The following is a 9220-nucleotide window of genomic DNA, read 5'->3' on the forward strand; positions in this document are numbered from 1 at the left end:
AGAGGATGGACCAATAGCAAAGCAAAGGAGCCAGATCACATGGGATCAGGTGGATCACGTTTCTGCCCAATGTGTTGCTTCTAGTTTGCCTTCGTTTCACTTGTCCCTCCTTTTCTAGCACTTACAGAAGCTCTCCCTTTTCAGTATCAGTGTGTCTGTCCTCCAAAAGGCTAATTACTTAATTATCTACAACCAAAAAAATACTTTTATAAATAATTAGGTGTACTAGTGGCAGGAAGGCTGGATGGTGGATTTTATACGATTTTCTAATGCTGCACTGAGATATTCTCCATGCTTGCCAGACACTGCTAATCACAAGGAGTCACCACCAGGGCAGGGCTATCAAGGTGTTGACGTTTGACCAGGATTCCACAATGCACCTTGAAAGGGTGTTCTGTTATATCCATGAGCCAACAATCAGGCAAAGAGAGACATTTATGTGGGTGTATGAACTTTACACAGCATGAATGTAGCTTGACCTTCTAAGAAGGTTTAGAAAAATTGCCTGCCATCGTTCGGATTGTGACCAAACACTGGGGACTGCAGACCACTCACCAGATTGTCCTCAGAGGTATATGGATGGTTTGACAGTAAAGCCGATTTGGACTAAATGCCAGTCCATGACAGGACACACACACAGTCATGCTCTATGGGCGATGTGGAGACACCAGTTAGCATAACTGCATGCGTTTGAGTTGCAAGAGGAGCCCTACAGAACACGGGGGGGCATGAAAGCCAGGAGAACTACTGAGCCAAAGTGCCACCAGAATTATAAGCGGTCGTCCTGAAGTCGAGGTTAGTATGGGGCCAGTTGTACCTCAAAAAGCATTCAAAAGTTAAGCCTTCAGGACAGCCTGCGTGATTCTTACGCAGTTATTCATTTTTATGCATATTACAGAAACTGATTTTTTTTAAAGGGTTTATGAACTTTTTTAAATGATTGCTTGTTGTACACAATACATTTCACGGCAGCAACAAATGTTCCTCATACTCAGAGCCAGTAAGTGAAAAAGCAGAATTCGGCTCTGGTGTCGACGTAGAATCCGATACACCGGACCGCCCATATGCAGTGCCATGTCTTTGGCCTGGTCGACCGCGCAGCTCGGCCTGCTGGGAGTTGACTGATCTCACAGCTGGGACCCCGATCTGCTACCACACACGGCCTCCGGATGGTGGTCCAAATCCAGAGAAAGCAGAGTCCCTTGGCCGGGAGTCAGACGGCTGCCTGGATCACGTCTTCTGATGCAACATGAGTCGATGACCTTCCATCGCCGATTCTTTACGTTCCTCTCTAATCCAGTATCGTGCTATTCCTACATTAATTTGCCGGACAGATTCTTTTAGTCAAAACGAATTACTTAGGTTATAATTTTACACTATTAAACATTATAACTGGGCTGGAGTATAAACTGAAGCATTAACTATACTTTGTTCTTAAGCTTACTTGTCTTCCTAGTTGGACCTGTGGCTTGTAGGTTTTAGGTTCACCCCATCTAAACCCTCCCACCAGGGAATCCTTCAAAGCTGCATGTGGTCGGCTTTGCCCAATACGTCGTGCTGCTGGTCTTGAAGTCTGGGAGGACTGAAGCTAGAGCGACACATCTGTTGAGGTGTTTCTGAGAACAGGAGAGCAGATCACAGTAAACCATGACATATCATTCTGCCTTTTTAATATTTCTATAGCAGCATGTGTGTTTTATCCTTATTCTTAATTTGTTTCTTCTATCTATCTATCTATCTATCTATCTATCTATCTATCTATCTATCTATCTATCTATCATCAATCTTTTAGCAGTTGCTGCTGACTCAGCATAAAGTTTTCCCGCAGTTCTTCATAACCTTAAATGTGATTCCGTCCATTATCTGTGCTGTACTGAGATTAAGTGTGGAGTATCTTGGTTGTAACGCATCGTCAGCTCCAGATCTCTTTATAATGCTGTCATTGATTAATCCACCTGGATTTTTTTTGTATCGATCGTTTCTCTCACATTTTCTTTATCATCCATCTACCAGAAAACGGTTTTGTTTTGTTTTTGATTCCCACACTCCCATGTCTTCTGTCTTCTGTCTGGGGCCAGCACAGCCCAAGCTCGCAGATCACTGGCAGTACGAACATGTTCTGTTAACTGTTGTAAGATGCCCAGAGAAATTATCCACGTCGGTAGTTACGTATTTCCATCAACCCAACCACAGGTTGGGCCTTCAGAAACCGGGTCGCCCAGCCACAATATTTATATAACATTATATTTACAGACTGTGTATTTTTCAGGAATTCTGAATATTGATTGATTACCTTCTTTAAATGGGAAACATGTTCAATTCCTCCCTGATAATCAATTTCATGGAGCTTCATGATAACCTCCACGCAGAAACACACTAGATTATCCAGCCCGACCGACCCTTTCATTCTCGCCTCTTTTTTACTTTTTCCAAAGCATCTGCTTGTCTTATTAGATTTCGGCGGCGCCTTGACTCATTGCTCTCCAAAAAGCTCTATGTTCCCATACCATAATTTTAGTCACCACATGAAATGACATTTATTTTAGTAAAACCTAAAATGACAGCTTTCTGCTGCGCTTAGTTCCTCATCCAGATCCTCCCAGGGAAATTGTCATATTAAGTGAAGAAAACAATTTAGTAATTTTCTTGGACTTTAAACCTCCTTATTTTTCTTGTGCCAAAGGGTAAGAGTTCATCTTATCTTACTTAAGGACAGATTTAAGGGCTTTTAAAATGCCCAGTTGCCTTATAACTGGGTCATCACCTAGCTTTTTCTATCTATCTATCTATCTATCTATCTATCTATCTATCTATCTATCTATCTATCTATCTATCATCAATTGTTCTGAAAGTGTCAAACTGATTTCGTTACCATGACGTCTTATCTTGGGCCAACAATACTCCACTGGGTCAGAACACCAAAAATCTGGAAAACAGGATACAGACAAAACACAGAACATTTGAGCTTTTCAGGGTCCCTTTGCTCCCTCAGATTACGGCTTTTCTCCGTTGCTCTGGCACATTTCATGAAACATTCTGAAGACCATAAGAACATTTCTCAGAACAGTTCCGGCATACATCACGGCACTGTGGTTTAGCTGCAAAAGCCCGTAACTTACCCGAAACAATTAACTCGTGTCTCGAAAGCAAATGATTGCACCAACTTTATCAAACTCATATTTATTCATATCAGAGACACCAGTTTCAACATCGCAAGGCTCTGCATTACAGTGTGTAAAGTTCACTGGCATGAGAAAGCACTCACATGCACATGTAACTTGTCAAGACAGTACAATAGCAAACAGAATAGTCACACAAAGCTGCAGTACAAGAACAATCAAACCAGGTACTGTGGGCAGGGGTGCTGCTAGAGACGTTGGGCCCCCTGCAAGCCCATCACACTGGACCTCCAACCCAGACCAATCCAAGTGTGTTACAAATGTTTAGGCCCTCTGTCACTCAGTATATGTAGTAAAACATTTGGAAATTTGTGTGACGCAATGAGAAATGCTGCACATAAGTGACATCACGGTGGGGGGATGTTGCTTTGCAAATGTTAATTGTGCTACATGAGAAATGCACCAAAGCAATCGAGAAAAACTGTAACACTGACGTGGACAACATTCATTGATGCCTTTGTTTGGGCCCCTCGTTTGACACCTATTGTAAATGACACCCAGGTTGATCTGTACCGGCTCTGCCGGTACACTCTGCCGGTACACTCTGCCGGTTAGCCTGGGCCACCTTCCTCGTTGAGAGGGTTGAAGGAAATGGACCGCACAAGGAGATCTTAAAGAAGCTGTATTAGATGTTTCAAGTGCACCGAAGGAAAGAGGCGTTCTGTAAATAGGGTGAGTTTCATCCAGGGCTGACAATTACTGTGGCCACAGCTTATATTTGATCCTGCTTCCAGGTTAAACCCTCAACACAGGATTCTTAAGGTTTAAATCCCACAACAGGATGTAAGTGTCAACATCACACATTTGTCTGAAGATTGGAATTTTGTGTTGTTCTGCTTCAGTTCTCGGTCCTACTGAGGGTTTACGAAGGTCAGAGTATTCATTCGGATCATAAAGTTTAACTAAAATGATAGCTTTGTCCTTGGTCCTGAAGCTGTTTGACGTGGGTGTGTTTTTGTTTTTGCTCTCGATCTATCAGAAATTTGACTTTTCTTCACTTATGTTCCGAAATAAAAGGTATCTTAAGGACTCGCTGGTCAGCCAATGGGAAAGCTTCAAAATACTGCAAGAGGCTTACAGTGCCTTGGAGGAAATGCTATTTCATAATTAAACATTAAGCATACGTAAGAATAACATAAATATTTTCTCTGTCATACATAATCATAGCATTACTACAAATAAATACACTTGCCAGTGAGAGATGCTCTCCAGTGTGAGTTGCAGTGTGTTCATTTTCACAATAATACTCAGTCATCACGTTCAGCATGTTAGCATCACTTAGCTAAAAGCCCTATTACATTAGACAGCTATAAACTCCTGGTGAACTCGTGTTGTTTTTGAAAGCTCATTTGTTCCTACTTTGAAAGCACCATAAAAAGCACAAAAGGAGGCTTGGCCTGGCCTGGCCTGGCTTGGCTTGGCTTGGCTTGGCATGCACTCTCTTCATAACATAAATAAAGGGCAGAGGAAGAAATGTAAATACTTATCTGTTTAATCTTTCAAAATTGTATCCATCTGCTGTTGGGTAGCAACAGTGATGCTCTTATTTCTCAGACGCTCCCGGAGTCGACGTCCATGCAGTAGGTCAAACGGTTCCCTCGGGAGCCCCTGTGATTCCCCTGCTGTTGTCTTTCCTTTTCCAGAACCTGATGGATCTCAACTCTGTTCTCCATGAACTCTTTTGAGCTGTCGTCTGCAGCTGCTTGGTTATTCCTCTGTCAGTTCTGTTCTTCACGTCTCTCGTGTGAATCTCACTTGACCCTCTGATGTGGGACATCAGACTTTTATTAATTGTACTGAAAACAGGTAAGGAGAGATATAAGGCGTCCAAATCGTTTTGCTGTCAATCCCAGACTAGTGTAACGTCGATGGAACGTGATCCAATCCATTGTGTGGTTAAGATCCTTATTTATTCCATCACGGTTGAAACCTGCCCTGAAAATGACATCATTAAACTGTAAAATAACACAAGTATCCCAGGCAGTTCTGTGTGCATCTGTGAGCTTCCTCCAGGTGCTTCAACATTACAGACTGTGCATGTAAGTTCTGTGTGATGGACTGGTGCCCTATGCAGGTTGCATTTTTCAATATTTACTTTAAGATTTAAGATTAATTTATCACATGCATAGTTATACATGTATAACTCGCAGTGAAACGCAATTCTGGTTACTCAGACTGTGAAGTAAAATAACAGTTAAAGACCAACAAACCACGTTTGCAAAGGAGCAAAGTACCAGCATAGAGCATAACGCAATACTGGTCTTGCATTGTGGACCCATACATTAAACCACACATGCAGGGATGGACTAGCACCTTTCCTGGGTATCCCCACTCTGATTCATAGTACTTCTTGGGACAGGAGCCAGACTGACCACTACCCTGTCCTGGATAAATGCCTATAAAAGGCTAGATGGACACTTGGAAACTTATTTACACTGAAGCAGAACTTTTACTGTGTCAGCATTTTAACACTGTTGCATTAACTTAATACTGTACTCAGTATTGTAATGAGTAGGTGATACTGTATTGGGTACTGTAACGTAATATGCACTATTTTCAAGGAAAGCAACTGTTGCATCAGCTGTTTGTAAAATGATGTAATGGCATGCAGCTACTTGGGATTCCGGTGTACAGCCAATCCTGTGCCAGGAGGACCAGCTGCAGCCGTTACTGCTCTGCCATTGGCCACATCCGGGCCTGTGGTGCATTCAGGGCTCGTTTTCTGCGGTAGAGAAGATCCTCCGTCTCCAGGTGACTAATCTCTCAAGGATCTCCTACTCACCCCCCCTTCTTGGTCCCAGCTGACAGTCTTCGTCCAGAGCCAAACATGTTGTGCTGGAATACAGCTGTTGGAAGTGCATGCAGATAGGTGACGCGCCGAGATCTGGACAAAGTGTCAAATGTGCTGTCTGCATGAAATGAAGTACGCAGAGCAGTACTCAGAGCATGGATTTGTAATTATTGATTAGTTCAGTTATTAATTGCAATGTCAGGTGCAAGGATCTAGACATAAGTTGTAAGAAGTTTCAGGTTTTTACTGCCACGTATTCTGAGTGCATGGGAGAGGAAGCATGGGAGAGGAATGGTGCATGAGGGGGTAACTGGACAAAAAAGAGTGGAGTGCGGAACAAACAGCAGAGCAATAATGACAAGACAAAAGATCCAATATGGAGATGAAACTATGAACATGAAATAAATGTTCAGTAAACTGGTGGTGCAACTGGTGGCCCAGATACAAAATGACTTTTGTATGTCAGATATACTAGTATTTTGTGTATGTGTGTGGCCACAATCAGCCGGTATCCTTCATGCCCTGTGCTTCTAGGGATGGCCTAACAGTAACCCTATACTGGATTATTGATTATTAAAGATGGATGGATGGATGGATGGATGGATGGATGGATGGATGAACGGACGGACATACCAGTGTAAATATAGACGTTTTTAGTCTCAATGAAATCAAGCAGAGAGCAAGAAAAACCATGAATCTGTGTATTTCACGTAACCTAAAGACTGTACCTCAGACGCAAAGCCAAAGTATATTGCACCCACATGTGTGGGTTAGGGGTAGGGGTAGGGTTAGGGTTAGGGGTAGGGCTGCATATTCGAAAGCAACGCGGCTGTTGATATGCCATATCAGACACACTGTCCAATGCAGCGCCGGAGAGCCCAGGGGTTTGGCCACTGCATTCTGGGTAAACACTCTGCACAGAGCGCTCTAAATAGTATTGGCTATTGGATCCTTCATCAAAGGAAGCCACTTTGGGGGTTGTTCACTGAAAGCTAAATATATATAATTTTTAAGCATTTTTCAGGAAAACTCGGGGCACGACATGGGTTTCTTCTTAAGGCTACGTGTCGCACGGTTGTATCAGAATTGGCTGTGTGGCTGTTCAAGATTCAGCGCGATGGGGGTGGGATAAACATTTTTCAATGAAACAAAACGGTCCAGATAATAATCAGAATGGTCCAAAGGAGATCAATACATAATAATGTACATTGCTGGTTCTAAATCCATCGTAGCGAGTAGAATACAAACAGTTTCAACAAGTTAGTAATTTCACAGAAGGGGAATCTCAGCACAGAAACATTAAGCCTCTAGCTATGCTATTCTTCTCCTGCAAATAGAAAGACCCCCTCCTTTGTTTCTGTGTTTTGGCAGTCATGTTGCAATTGTGTCGCAAGTACCGCTATTTAGCAGTTCATCACTGAGTGTTGATGGAATCTGACAACGGATTAATAGAGTAATGACAATTTAAGGTCAAAGCGGCACACTAATTCGTTATTTCTGCATTCCATTTTCTTATTATTCTACAGGATTATTATTATTACTTGGTACTGATAAGTTCACAATGACCCATTAATGTTCCACCCTGTAAGCAAGAATAAGCTGCTCTTTTGTTATTTTCACACACAGGGCTGTTCATAGTGGGTCCGTCTGAATTCAGAGTGAATCAAAAAGGGTTTGAGTCAGGAATCACTCTCCATTGCCGCCTGACTGTTTCCATAACAACGTGCAAAAACACAATGGGAAACCCTCACTACAAAAGACAACTGGAAACATCTAACGATTGTGCAAAAATATGGAGCTTTGGAACATGTCTCAGTAGAATCCCCTGCCTATTAAACCAAACTCCCACAGATAAGCAAATTAATCTGGACCTTAACCAGGATTAAAAATATTATTTCATTACTTACGTTGAAAAATCCAGTGCTGTTTAATTGTGCGTGCAACACCTGTTCATTTAGTTGTATTTGTTTCCTGCAGAATGTTATGGCATGCAGAGTATTCCTTTGTGTGCCACCTTTGCACAGTAAAAGTATGTGATTATATTATATTTTGTGGTATGGGAACCGTTGCTATGCAAGTGCGATCTTCAGCAGCAGCACCACTATAGTACATGTCGCATACTGTTAGCAATGTGAGAATTAGCCACTGGTCCCACATGCACAGTCCCCCTTTCCAACATCCACACCATGGTGGCCCACGACCCGCCAAGCAGGCCAAGTGACCAGGTACAGTGCACTTCAAGGAAGTGCTGCAGTTGTCATTACTCAACTACTGGAGGGAAGTTTCTTCCACAGAAAAAGACTGGATTGGGGGTGAGAGGGAGTTTTACCCAGTACTCTTTTGTACTGGAACTGTGCAGGAACGTTCTCGGCGACTGGGGACGAAGGGAAGGGAAGCAGTCAGAAGTGGAACAAGATCCGTGCGCTCCCTCGACTGGAGAAACCACAGGGGTGTTACGGGCCTCCGAATCCCAAGGATGGACTTGATCCTGCAGTCCTCAAGCACGTGCATTTCTATCCATACTGTCAGCAGCCGGCATCTCTGGCACACAACACAAAAAATAAACAGATGGACAAGTTAAAGGTTCGATTTCAGGCCATGTTTTCACAGGAAGCTCTCTGAGGCTCTGAATGAAAGGCAGAGAGGAGGAAAGTATTTCAGCTTTTGTTTTTTTGGTGGCCATCCGTCTCTTGACAGCCGTTGCCCGGGGATACGAGCACATCAAGGAGTCGAACTTGGAAATGTCCGGTCCCCCGCCCGCGAGATCCATCGCTGGTTTGTGGCTCGCGCTGTGGTTTCTTCGAATATCTCGTCTCCGCTGTCGTTCCTTCGGCAGACGCCGTTGCTGGGGCTTGGTGCATTTCCAGTGGTCTCCCAGAAGACAACGCTCTGGTCACCACAGATTGACGGGGATAAGGACAGAAGTGCATTACTTGCCAAAAAAAAAGGAAAGTGAAGACAAAATTAAATGAACACCAGGGCGCGCGTGCATGCAAGTGTGCGAGTGTGCGAGTGCGAGTGTGCGTGCATGCAAGTGTGCGAGTGTGCGTGCATGCAAGTGTGCGAGTGTGCGTGTGGGAGTGGACATGACCGGACCTGAGCACGTGTGGGGCGAGAGGGACAAGGACAGGATTTCCGGTCTCCTGCAGAAAGTCCTCAAGAATGCCAAGTAAAGCACCATAAGATGTGAGATATTAGATACTAGATATCATGGGAGCAAAGCTATGATCGACCTGCCTCCTGTTGGCCT

The 9220-nt window shown here is 43.5% G+C and overlaps 1 long non-coding RNA gene across 1 annotated transcript; it reads right to left on the reverse strand.

Moving 5' to 3' along the window:
* Positions 1–923: 923 nt before the first annotated feature.
* LOC125713432 (uncharacterized) lies at positions 924–5005 on the reverse strand. The gene is made up of 3 exons (XR_007383592.1): positions 2873–5005; positions 1445–1616; positions 924–1313 (listed from the first exon to the last, which is right to left on the reverse strand). It is a non-coding gene; the product is annotated as an uncharacterized LOC125713432 (long non-coding RNA).
* Between the last annotated feature and the right edge of the window lie 4215 nt (positions 5006–9220).

This window comes from Brienomyrus brachyistius, chromosome 18, assembly GCF_023856365.1.
Source record: "Brienomyrus brachyistius isolate T26 chromosome 18, BBRACH_0.4, whole genome shotgun sequence".
Classification (NCBI taxonomy): domain Eukaryota; kingdom Metazoa; phylum Chordata; class Actinopteri; order Osteoglossiformes; family Mormyridae; genus Brienomyrus; species Brienomyrus brachyistius.